The following is a 12,686-nucleotide window of genomic DNA, read 5'->3' on the forward strand; positions in this document are numbered from 1 at the left end:
CCATTTCACTGGCGGGCCTATTCGGCGACACCGTCGAGGACTTTGCCCAGCAGTTTTCGATGGTGGAGTAGTAGACGGATGCTAGCCAGCATATCCTGCCCCAGCACGACTCAAGATCCCGCACCCTGTCTACTCAGTGCCAAGGGCATCCCCCTGCGGTGACTGCACCGGCTCCACCGCAGCCCGCCCCTTCGGCCCGGCCCCGGCGTGGAGCCCACCGCAGGAAGCAGACGCCACCTGTCTCGCGGCCGCCCAGAACCCGTGAAAGGCTTCAAAGCGCCCTTGAGACGGGCGACCCAGGGACAATGAAACCCGCTGCTCTGGAGCTGGTAAGCAGATCTCTCCATCTTTTTGTTACCTTTTGCATTTAATTGCACTGCATGCCCAAGTGGCTGCAGTACTCAAGAGCTCAGCAAGAGCGGTTTCCTTGTTCCCTGGGTCACGTATCCGGTGTGCACGGCCGTCATCACGACCACCGTCCACCACTCTTTCTAGGGGTGACAGTGGGAGGCATGGCACATAAGCTTCTGCTTTATGCAGATGATATTTTATTATTTGTCTGTGACCCTAATAGAGCTATGCCTTGCCACCACAGAATTATTCATTCCTTTTCCAAGTTCTCAGGATACAAAGTCAAGTGTGGGCTAGGATTCTTAAAAATGTTAAGTCTGTCTCTAGAGATGCAAGGGTGCATCTTATGCAATTCAAAATTTTGCATAGATTTTATTGGACCCCCTTTTTGTGGTGTGTTGAGATCCAGAAATTCTGGTTGAAGGTTCAGAATTTTGTGTGTGACATAGTAGGCACTCGGGTTTTGTTTTGCCCCAGACTTTGTGTTCTGGGCGATGGGGCAATCATCGATGTGGGGGATAGTCATATAGAGAATTGGGTTCTGACCTGTGTGATGATCACCAGGCAGGTTATTTTGAGGGGTTGGAGGTCAGCTGGTGTGCCCCAAAATCCAGAGTGTTGCACGGAGATGGGGAGGGTGGTGACTTACAGAGCATGTGAGCGGAGTGGAGCGAGCGCGGAGCATTGAGTGGAGCGGTGATAATTCCACCTGAGTGGAGAGTGCCTTTTTGAAGATTATGCTCCACTCTCTCAGGCCGCTCAGTGCCGCTCGCTCAACCCAGAATGCGCTTCGTGATATGCTGGTTTGGTTATCTGCTAAATAAGCAATAGATCTGAGGTTATGGAGCTCTAACATTGTTTTAGTGAAGTTGCGAACCTTATAACCTCAATAGCAAAGTATTAATCAAAGCTAAGAACGAAGAAATCCAAAGGGAGTGTGGAGAGACTGTGAAAATTAGCAAATATTCCTTTTGAAATCGTATGCATCACATTGCCAGAGAGCACGAGGATGTGCTACGCGATGTAGTGCAGCAAAAGGTGAGCTAGTAGGTTACACTACTATTCGATAAAAAATTAATATATAAGTAATGTATCTTGTTGTTTTGCCATCATGTCAGTGCAGCTGCCAGCTAGATGCAGGCCCGGTTCTGCAGGGTTGTGAACATTAGAGCACCCTCAACTGAATATGTAAGCTTAATAATACTGTATATTGGCAAAGCATTTTGCTTACACACAAAACCAATAAACATGTATGATCTTGCAGATCAGTGTGTTCTAATTTGCAGGCGGAGCATTCTACTTTCATGCCTCTATTGTACAATTGAGCATTTGATACGTAAAGATTTCCGCTCTCGCATAGAGAATTTCATAACAGAATTATCTCACTTAATCGACCGCCTGTTGCTTTCGGTTTCTGCTTCGGGATAAAGTGGCACATAACTGCTGGTCGGTTTCCCAAAGCCAAATCCACACCTTAATGATAAGTGAAACATAAAAAAATTACTCTAGATTAGTGGTTGCAGATAACATCTTCCGACATCGCTTGCTGCATTCATGCGCAGAGAAAAAAAGCCATAAATGATTGTACATTAGAAAAAGAAAAAAAAAAAGTTTCTTAAACGAAGGCAGTGTAATTTGTGAATTAAATATTTTTTATTTGTTTTAGGATCATTAAACATTATTTCATCTAATATATATTGGACAAAATCTCACTTTATGCAGGACAAATATTTTGCAAAAGACATGATCCTTTGATGCATATAAAGTCCAGATTCACTTTATGCTGCTTTAAAAATATAAAGGAAAAACAAAGGGGGCACATGCTATCTACTAATATAATAATCATTTCCCCCCACGGAGGTCTTCGAAGCACCCCCGAGACAGGCGACCCAGGGACAACGAAACCCGCTGCTCTGGAGCTGGTAAGCAGATCTTCGTCTTTTTGTTACCTTTTGCATTTAATTGCGCTGCATGCCCAAGTGGCTGCAGTACTCAAGAGCTCAGCAAGAGTGGTTTCCTTGTTCCCTGGGTCACATATCCGGTGTGTATGGCTGGCATCACGACCACCGTCCACCACTCCATTTGGCAGGTTGGCACAAATCCGCCCCCGATGTGACAGTCTCCACGGGTCACGAGGACAGGCCTCTTCCTCCCCCGTCCCAGGCTGTTCCGGGGGTGGTCACAAGGAGCCAGGTAAGTGCTTCGATGTCCTCGGACTCAGCACGGCCATGATGTGGTGTGGCACCTCGAGCTCCGCCCCGCCGCGAGGCCCCACCTGCTGGTACATCCGATGACGTTGTCCCTTTGGTCCCCCTTGCACGGAACTTGGATGCATGGCTTGCGCTTTCCAGTCCGTCACGAGGGCTGGTCCGGACCATCCGACTCGGCTGCGCGATTCACTTCGCCGGGCATCCGCCCAGGTCCAGCGGTGTCCACTTCACCTTGGTGAAAGACGGAAACGCTGCTACCTTGCACGGAGATCGCTACCCTCCTACGGAAGGATGCGATAGAACCTGTCCCTCCAGCCAAGATGAAGAAGGGGCTTTACAGCCCCTACTTCATTGTACCGAAAAAAGGCGGTGGGTTGCGGCCAATCTTGGACCTGCGAGTACTGAACCGGGCTTTACACAGACTCCCGTTCAAGATGCTGACGCAAAGACGCATTCTAGCGAGCGTCCGGCATCAAGATTGGTTCGCGTAGGTAGACCCGAAGGATGCGTACTTTCACGTCTCGATCCTTCCTTGATCCTCCCCTTCCTGCGGTTCGCGTTCGAGGGTCAGGCGTATCAGTACAAAGTCCTCCCTTTCGGCCTGTCCCTGTCTCCTCGCATCTTTACGAAGATCGCAGAGGCTGCCCTTGCCCCGTTAAGGGAGGTGGCATTCGCATTCTCAACTATCTTGACGACTGGCTAATCTTAGCTCACTCTCGAGACATGTTATGCGCACACAGGGACCTGGTGCTCTCACACCTCAGCCGACTAGGGCTTCGGGTCAGCTGGGAAAAGAGCAAGCTCCTCCCGGTTCAGAGCATCTCTTTTCTCGGTTTGGAGTTGGACTCAGTCTCCTTGACGGCGCACCTTACGAACGAGCGCGCCCAGTCGGTGCTGGCCTGTTTGAAGGCGTTCAAACAGAAAATAGCAGTTCCACTGAAACTTTTTCAGAGGCTCCTGGGGCATATGGCATCCTCATCCATGATGCATATGAGGCCGCTTCAGCACTGGCTCCAGACTCGAGTCCCGAGACGGCCATGGCACCACGGGACACACCGCGTGGCCATTACGTCGGTCTGTCACCGTCTTTTCAGCCCTTGGACCGACCTCTCGTTTCTACGAGCAGGTGTTCCGGCCGTTGATCCAGGGCAAGCACGTGCTAGTTCGGACAGACAACACGGCAGCGGTAGCATATGTCAACCGCCAACTCCTGCTGTATGTCACAACTCGCCCGCCGTCTCCTCCAACGGAGTTAGCAGCACCAAGTCGCTGCAAGCCACTCACATCCCGGGCAACCTCAACACTTCGGCGGATGCGCCGTAACAGCAGGTTACCCTCAAGGGAGAGTGGAGACTCCACCTTCAGGTGGTCCAGCTGATTTGGAGTCGATTCGGTCAGGCACAGGTGCACCTGTTCGCCTCCCAAGAATCCTCCCACTGCCTGCTCTGGTACGACCTCACTGAGGCCTTCCTCGGCATAGACGCGCTGGCACACAGCTGGTCCCCTGGTATTCGCAAATATGCATTTTCCCCCAGTGAGCCTGCTCGCACAGACCCTGTGCAAGGTCAGGGAGGACGAGCAGAAGGTCGTCCTGGTAAGCACCCTACTGGCCCGCCCAGACGTGGTGCTCGGACCTCACGCTCCTCGTGACAGCTCCCACTGGGCAAATTCCCCTGAGGAAGGACCTTCTTTCTCAGGGAAGGGGCACCATCCGGCACCCGCGCCCAGACCTCTGGAATCTCCATGTCTGGCCCCTGGACGGGACGTGGAAAACCTAAGCTGTCTCCCGCCTGTGTTGGTAGACACGTTCACTCAGGCTAGGGCTCCCTCTACGAGGCGCCTGTATGCCTTTAAGTGGCGTCTGTTCGCTAAGTGGTGTTCTTCCTATCAGGAAGACCCCCAGAGGTGCGCAGTCAGATCAGTGCTTTCCTTCCTGCAAGAGAGGTTGGAAGGGAGGCTGTCCCCTTCCACCCTGAAGGTGTACGTTGCTGCCATAGCAGCACACCACGATGCAGTCGATGGTAAGTCCTTAGGGAAGTGTGTCTGATCATCAGGTTCCTAAGAGACGCCAGGAGGCTGAATCCCTCCAGGCCGCGCCTTGTTCCCTCATCGGACCTCTGTAGTTTTTCAGGGTCTACAGAGAGCCCCCTTTGAGCCTTGCAGTCAGCCGGGCTTAAGGCACTCTCTTTGAAGACTGCCCTCCTGACTGCGCTCACTTCCATCAAGAGGGTAGGTGACCTGCAAGTGTTCTTTGTCAGTGAAACGTGCCTGGAGTTCGGTCCGGGCTATTCTCACGTGATCCTGAGACCCCCAACTGGGCTATGTGCCCAAGGTTCCCACCACTCCTTTTAGGGACCAGGTGGTGTACATGCAAGCGCTGCCCCAGGAGGAGGCAGACCCAGCCCTGTCGTTGCTGTGTCCGGTGCGCACTTTACGCATCTATTTGGATCGCACGCAGAGCTTTAGAATCTCTGAGCAGCTCTTTGTCTGCTTTGGTGCACAGCGGAAAGGAAGCGCTGTCTCCTAGCAGAGGATCGCCCACTGGCTCATTGACGCCATAACTATGGCATATCTCGCCCAGGACATGCCGCCCCCGGTAGGGCTACAAGTCCATTCTACCAGGGGTGTAGCGGCTTCCTGGGCCCTGGCCAGAGGTGCCTCTCTAACAGACATTTGCAGAGCAGCGGGCTGGGCAACATCCAACACCTTTGCAAGGTTCTACAACCTCCGGGTGGAACCGGTTTCGTCCCAGGTAGTGGCACGCAACACAAGCGGATAAGCCCAGGATAGCCGGCCGGGTGTATCTCTTGCACATAGCGCCTTCCACCTCCTTTTGAGCTGAAGACATGCGCCATTAATTCCCAGTAGTGTTCACAAGTTTGTTCCCTGGTTGACTTCCTCCGAGCCCTGTGGCAGTCGAGTTTTTGGAGAGATTCGCTGCCAGCCCAGTACACATGCTAACTAAGAGTCCTGTTCTGGGGTAGGTGCTCCGCATGTGGCGGTTCCCTGTAAGGCTAACCCCATGTGATCTATATCTTCCGCTAGTTCGTTCCCCTACTGGCAAGCTGCATCTTCTTGGGCAGAGCCCCTCAGTCTCCATGTTGTAGTAACTCCTCCCCCATTGGGCAGGATCTACCTTGAAGGCTCTCCACATGGTTGGAAAGACCATGTGATGTATTCTTCCACTTAAATATCCCCCCCTCTCTTGGGGCGAGGTGTGGTCTCCGCGGTGTCCTCCCCTTGGGAGGGACACCCCCTCACTAGACCTGGCGGCCCAGTCAGATAATCCCCCTTCTTTTTTAGGGAGTGGAAAAAGAGAAGGGGAAAGAGGCCACGACTGCGTTAAGCCTGTCTCTATCTCTGGGTAGTCGACTTGTCCCCAAAAAGGGCCGTTCGACACTCATAACTATGTTGGGGGAGGTTACGTGTCGACCTGGTGCACTGGCTATGAGGCACACAGCAAGTCTGCCCACCACACACCGCCAGTTCACGTAACACAGTTCAGCCTTGTGGCGTTTTGTATAGGGACCCCTAGTGTCACTACATCGACACCAACGTCAAGTGAGTGACAGATAGGGAATGTCATGGTTACTGGTGTAACCTCCATTCCCTGATGGAGGGAACGAGACGTTGGTCCCTCCTGCCACAACGCTGAACTACCCGCTGAAATGGCCGGACCTTATATCGGCTCCTCAGCGTAACACCTGAATGAGTGGTTGCATACCAGCTCCTTTTATACCCGTATGTTCGGGGGAGTGGCATGCAAATACCACTCGCCAATTTTCATTGGCCTTTTATCAAAGACCAGAGGTGTCTCGGGCTCCCAAGAGTGACCCCTAGTGTCACTACATCGACACCAATGTCTCGTTCCCTCCATCAGGGAACGGAGGTTACACCAGTAACCATGACGTTTTTGACTCGTAACTAGCAAGGGTAATTTTTACAGTCGGGATTTCACGCAGCAAATGATAATTTGTTGGATTGTTCACATATATTATTTATCACATGTAACTACTTTATTTGCATACATTTTAGAAAATAATGTACCAAAGATTTTCTATTGTTTTAGGGACGGATGAAGATTTAACACGTCTCATAATGATTTTATGATTTTCACATTTATAGTGAAAAAGGAGTTAAATTTGTTTTGTCTGTTCTAATCAAAAAGCTATTAGAAAGTCTTACACATAACCTTTTTGCCACCTGTATGCCTTGCATTGTATAGAGATAAACAGATCATATCGCTGAAATATTTTATTTGTGCTCTGTGGAAGAAAGTAAATCATACAAGTTTGAGACCACTTAAGGATGAGTAAATGAAGAGAAAATTATAATTTTTGGGTGAACTATTCCTTTAAAACCATACTGAACGACTTCATGCTGTCAGAGCCTTTTTATATGAAAATGTCATGTATCTCTGTAAGACATATCATTCTCTTCTAAATCATTTTTAGGAGCTAAGGAAGCCACCCACTGGAGTTGGGACATGTAAGTGGTACAACCTCATGGAGGAGGCAATAGGTGGAAGGCCATCCATCCAGCCTCCAATCCTAACTGCCTCATCAGAGGAAAACTCCATTGTTGCTGCAGTGAGTTCCTCTGATTCAGTACCAGAGGAGCCAGAGCAGGAGTACATGAGAGGGAGTGGAGATGCAAGGCCAGCAAAGAGACAGGAAGGGACTCGGTGCTGGATTTCTTAGAGAGTCTGAAAGGGCTGAGGAGAGAATGAGAAGAGAAGAGATGAGGGAGGAGAGACTTCTCTCAATTCTTGAAAAAATTGTGGAAAACATTTAAAGTTTTTATTTAGAATAAAAAGTTTGATTTGAGTCATGTATGCTCTTTTTTTTCCACAAGATAATTTATACCAACAAACACCCTACATCCTTTTTCATAGTTTAACTATATAATAACTATGTGTTAGATTAGTAAATAGTCATTTATAGAAACAGATTTTATAAATAATCATGATGTTGTAGGGCTGGAGGAAGATCATCAAAATCTGGAGCAGAGATGACTGCAGCTAAGTGGTCTCTCGTGTGTTATCCACTCTGCGGGTCAGTTATGTGCTGGTCATCAGGGTCATCGTTGTTCAGTTGGCCTTCTTCTGGCTCCGTGATGTAACCACTAGTGATGCAGATGTTGTGCAGTACAGCACAACAAGCTATGACCTCTGGAGCAAAGACTGGCTTAACTTCAAGGGCCTTGAAGAAGATGGATCGCCATCGATTGAAACAAGGCTGACTTGCATTCTGGAGTGGCTCTCTGTATGGTGTAATAAGAGAGATTGAGTGGCTAAGGCAGGGGTAACCTCCATCTCCTAAAATGTGGTATCCCTCTGGTGGGTACAGTGCCTTAGTGTAGCTTGAGCTGTTCTTGAGCACTCTGGAGTCATGGACAGATCTGGGATAACCCACAAAAATGTCCAGGTATTTTCCTTGGTGGTCACAGAGTGCTTGTAGCTGAATAAAACAACTTTCTGTTTAAGAAGCACATAGATGCAGATGGTGGCTTGATTCTAATATGACAGCCATCAATGCTACCAGCAACTGCACTAAAGACAAGACTGCCAGCCAGGTTTGCAAAGCCAGCACTGATTTCCTCAAGCTCCTGCAGAGATGGGAAACGGATTACTCTATGTTTGCTTTGGAGGATTTTTTTTTTTTTTTTTTTTTTTGTGACTCTGTGAACAATCATGTGCAGTTGAATGGGGTATGTCAAATGCTCTGCAAACAACCCGGTAAGGAGTTGCAGCCAAAATGTAAAGACCAGTATTTTGAGATCTTGACCCCATCCGTGGTCTTGAGCCTCACGGAGGGTGGTAATGAGGTAGGTCAGGGTTTGTCTGTTAAGCCTGAAGTCTGGTTTCAGGTCACTTGTCCCATCCAGATACAACCTGCACAGGCACTTGCGTTTTCAGCTGACAGTAAGGAGTTGGGGTCCCAAACTAAAAAAAAAAAAAAAATAAAATAAAAAAAATATAATTATATATATATATATATATTACACTACCGGTCAAAAGTTTTGAAACACTCATTCTTTATTATATTTTTTTTTCTTCACATTTTAGAATAATAGTAAAGTCATTAAAACTATGGAATAACATAAATGGAACTATGAGAATTATGTTGTGACTAAACAAAATCCAAAATAAATCAAAACTGTGTTATATTTTAGCATCTTCAAAGTAGTCACCCTTTGCCTAGAATTTGCAGACATGTACTCGTGACATTTTCTCAATAATGTTTGGTAATGTTTGATGGTAAATGTGTAAACCATTCTTCTGGACATTTAAAAATAAATAAATAAATAAATAAATATATAAACATAAGATACACGAATGATACACTGACATCAGGGTATTATTAACATCAACTTTGAACATTATCTTTTATTCGTTTATCCTATGTAGACAAAATACATCCAACTGTAAATTAAAAACTGAATTCTAAGTTTTTAAATATCCTGTAAGAAATTTTGCCTTGTATGTGTAAGCATACTTGGCAATAAATCTCATTCTGATTCTGAATATGCCTTTTTCTTCTCAGGAAAATAAGATTAACCAAAATCCAGAACCAAAATCAACAAGACGGACCCGGCAAGAAGAACCCCGCGAAAATGTGTGCTCGTGCACTTGTGTTAGTTTTTGTTGGTAGTTTACTTTTCAAAAAAAAAAAAAAAAAAAAAAAAAAAAAATATATATATATATATATATATATATATATATATATATATATATATATATATATATATATATATATATTTATTAAAATAAAAAATATAAGAGAGTAGCATTTTCATTATTTTTTATCTTTAATGACATATAGTAAACAGTTCCGTTATCTTTTTATGAAAAATAAAATATACATAAATATGACAAGTTGTTGAATTTTCTCTTTATAATTAATGTAATAATCATGACAAATGAACAGTTGTGAAAAGATTGACTGTATTATGATCGATGTATTAAGATTCATTTTTTATTAATGCAAAAAATAAAACAAAATGCCAGGGGTATGCACAGTAAAATATTTAATTGCATATTATAAAAGTATATATATACACACACACACTGGTTGGCAATTATTTTGAATAATGTACAGATTTTGCTCTTACGGAAAGAAATTGGTACTTTTATTCACCAAAGTGTTATTTAAATGATCACAAAGTATAGTAAGGGCATTAATAATGTGAAAAATTACTATTACAATTTGAAAAAACATTTCAGAACTTCAAAAACTACTTCAAAGAGTTCTCATCAAAAAATCCTCCACGTGCAGCAATGAGAGCTTTGTTGATGCTTGGCATTCTAGCTGTCAGATTGTCCAGATACTCAGGTGACATTTCACCCCACACTTCCTGTAGCACTTGCCATAGATGTGACTGTCTTGTCGGGCACTTCTCACGCACCTTACAGTCTAACTGATCCCACAAAAGCTCAATGGGGTTAAGATCCATAACACTCTTTTCCAATTATCTGATGTCCTATATCTGTGTTTCTTTGCCCACTCTAACCTTTTCTTTTGTTTTTCTGTTTCAAAAGTGGCTTTTTCTTTGCAATTCTTCCCATAAGTCCTGCACCCCTGAGTCTTCTCTTTACTGTTGGACATGAAACTGGTGTTTAACAGGTAGAATTCAATGAAGCTGTCAGCTGAGGACATGTGAGGTGTCTATTTCTCAAACTAGAGACTCTGATGTACTTATCCTCTTGTTTAGTTGTACATCTGGCCTTCCACATCTCTTTCTGTCCTTGTTAGAGCCAGTTGTCCTTTGTCTTTGAAGACTGTAGTGTACACCTTTGTATGAAATCTGCAGTTTTCTGACAATTTCAAGCATTGTATAGCCTTCATTCCTCAAAACAATGATTGACTGACGAGTTTCTAGAGAAAGCTGTTTCTTTTTTGCCATTTTTGACCTAATATTGACCTTAAGACATGCCAGTCTATTGCATACTGTAGCAAAACAAAAACAAACACAAAGACAATGTTAAGCTTCATTTAATGAACCAAACAGCTTTCAGCTGTGTTTGATATAATGGCAAGTGATTTTCTAGTACCAAATGATCAATTTATCATGATTACTCAAGGATAAGGTGTTGGAGTGATGGCCGCTGTCTAGATTTGATCAAAAATGACTTTTTTCAAATAGTGATGGTGCTGTTTTTTACATCAGTAATGTCCTGACTATACTTTGTGATTAGTTGAATGCCACTTTGGTGAATTAAAGTACCAATTTCCTTCCGAAACAGCAAAATCTGTACATTATTCCAAACTTTTGGTTGCCAGTGTGTGTGTGTGTGTGTGTGTGTGTGTGTGTGTGTGTGTGTGTGTGTGTGTGTGTGTGTATGTATATATATATATATATATATATATATATATATATATATATATAAGATTACAGAGATGATAAATGTCATGAAGCCACATATGTGAAACATTCATGACAAAATGTCTGGGACAGCTCCCGTGCTCTGTGACGCATGGAATTTACGTCAGCGTCTGAAATCGCTCACTCATTTCGTTCACTCACTGCTGAGATATAGTGCACTCAGTGCCATTCACTACACAGGAAATAGTGAATGAGTGAATCAGTGGGCAATTTCAGACAAGTCCCCTCTCTCTCTCTCTCTCTCTCTCTCTCTCTCATTAAAATGGCCTTTTATTATTTTGAACGAGTATGATCCATTTAAATAGCAACGTTCATCTCTATTTAAAAAGAAACTCTCCACTGGCCTAATAATTTCAGTCTAAACGGCTTTGATCATGTGCTACCTGTTACTTTTCTCAGCGCACACGGCATCACAGTCATTTGTGATTGCTGGATAACATATGTCATACAGTGGCGTAACCAGGACATTTTTACTGGGGTGGCCAAGATGGGGCACAGACCTAGTGTGGGGTGGCGATACCGGGAGAACCTTTATGAATGGCACATGATCAAAATGTGTAAATATCGCATTGCTTTGCTTCAACATCTACACATGTAGAATAAATGAATTCTTAAACTCATGTTAGCATTCACTGAATTGTTTGTATTCAATATCAGACTGTTGTTTTGACATTTGACAGTTTTCTATTCCTGTTCTATTTCAGCCTATTACAGTTTCTGGGAATCTCTGGTTATTTTAACAAAACATCCATTTTTAAATCAGTAATTGTTTAGGAAAAGTCAGTTACACATTTTTAAGAGCTATTCTCATTGTAGAGAAATAATCTGCATATAACATCAGGTATAGTGTATAATCATAAAAAGATACAAGTACAGGTGATAACTGATTGAGGCGCAATTCAATCAATCATTCAATCAATTATTCATTCATTTATTAGCTATAACTGCACTGTCCAGCAGAAATATTGTTAAATTGGATACAAATCAGTGTGTGAAATTGGCTACGAGGGCTTATAGGTGTCTGTCTGGAAACCCTAAAATTGCAGATTGAGCTCTGAATACAGTAAAAAACAAAACTCTATTTACAGTGTCTACTCAGGTTTATTTTCCACATGTTCTGATAGCTTCAATTACTTTGAATATTACCAAATAAAATAGTTAGTCAAATCATTTGCAGCATTTAAGTGCAATTTGCCCTGCCTCTGCATATTTAAAATGTCAAATAAGGTATAAAAACTTTGAAGATTTTATTGGTCTGACTGACCAATAATACACATAAAGAGCTCATAAATATCTCATGTAAAGATTTAAAGTACAGTCACAGCACAAACCCCACTGCCTGCAATCTGCGGCACCTGCCTGGCCACCCGCGGCCTGCCCCTCCCCCCACTGATCAAAGATCAGCTCACACAGCTTCAGTCCCACCACTACTATAACGGTCAGAAATATAAAACTGACCCTGGGTCAGTGTGGCTCTAAATCAACAAATGACCTGAGATGTCATCTTTGATTGACAGGTGTTTCTATTGGTTCTTCGTTCTTGTGTTGATGAACATGATGAACTACCAATCAGTTCTGGGTGGCCACAGGGTGGCCAATGAGATTTCAGGGGTGGCCCAGGCCACCACAGGCCACCCCCTAAAATCGCCACTGATGTCATTAAATTATTTAATGTAACTGCTGGGGCAGATTTCACAGATATGAATCCTTGGAATCAATAGATTTGAACAGTTATACTTT

At 44.4% G+C, this 12,686-nt stretch overlaps 1 pseudogene; it reads right to left on the reverse strand.

The window, feature by feature from the left end:
• LOC127429994 (E3 ubiquitin-protein ligase TRIM16-like) overlaps positions 1–12,686 on the reverse strand; it is a 534,825-nt pseudogene that overhangs the window by 41,282 nt on the left and 480,857 nt on the right.

Source organism: Myxocyprinus asiaticus, chromosome 39 (assembly GCF_019703515.2).
Source record: "Myxocyprinus asiaticus isolate MX2 ecotype Aquarium Trade chromosome 39, UBuf_Myxa_2, whole genome shotgun sequence".
Taxonomy (NCBI): domain Eukaryota; kingdom Metazoa; phylum Chordata; class Actinopteri; order Cypriniformes; family Catostomidae; genus Myxocyprinus; species Myxocyprinus asiaticus.